Here is a 714-nt window from a genome sequence, read left to right on the forward strand (position 1 = left end):
AAATATTTCTCAAATTTTAGATCATGGTGAACTTAACTGAAGCCAGCCAGAGCAGCTAGCTGCATGTGACAAGCACGCTACTACACAGTACAGGGCCCAATTCTTTTGCAGATTTTTAACAAGGGAGCAGGGCATAATCTGTATGAAGGGCAGGTGTAACAGAAAACAGATGCTGCTCCTCTCCTCTCCTCTCCTCTCCTGAACTGCCCAAGGGTGCCTTCTCGTTCGTTCTCAAGGAGGCCTATAAATTTGGGTCGAGCTGCGCAGCATGGCAAGCCAACGCCTTCACAGCCAACACAGGATGCGCTTCTCACCTCTCCCAACGATTAGTCAGTGTTCTTCCCGTTCCATCCTGAGCTGCTAGTGTCACGCACTGAAAGTGAGAGTCGGAGGAAAGTAAACCGATCGACCATCAGATTCTGCAACGGCGTGATTGACCTTCGGTCGATAGCTTGGTGGTTACCGACACCATGACGAAGAGAGATGTTGATATGTGTCATTTGAAGTGAGGATTAGAGGGACTTGAACCATTCATAGCTTGTTCGGTTATGTCTGGATCGAAGAGGGTTGGAAGGTCCTTTCTAGTTAAAATTAAATAGAAAGAGATTGAATCCCTTTAACCTCCTATCCAGATGTGACCAAACAAACTCTCATTGGGAGTAAAAGGGGTTCAGTTTCCTCTAATATCTCATCTTAAATGGCCCATCATCTCCT

General features: G+C 46.4%; 1 non-coding gene across 1 annotated transcript; it reads left to right on the forward strand.

Moving 5' to 3' along the window:
• Positions 1-477: 477 nt before the first annotated feature.
• On the forward strand, positions 478-714 carry MIR2275c (microRNA MIR2275c). The gene has a single exon (NR_121117.1). It is a non-coding gene; the product is annotated as a microRNA MIR2275c (primary transcript).

The sequence above is a fragment of the Zea mays genome, chromosome 10 (genome assembly GCF_902167145.1).
Source record: "Zea mays cultivar B73 chromosome 10, Zm-B73-REFERENCE-NAM-5.0, whole genome shotgun sequence".
NCBI classification, from domain to species: Eukaryota; Viridiplantae; Streptophyta; class Magnoliopsida; order Poales; family Poaceae; genus Zea; species Zea mays.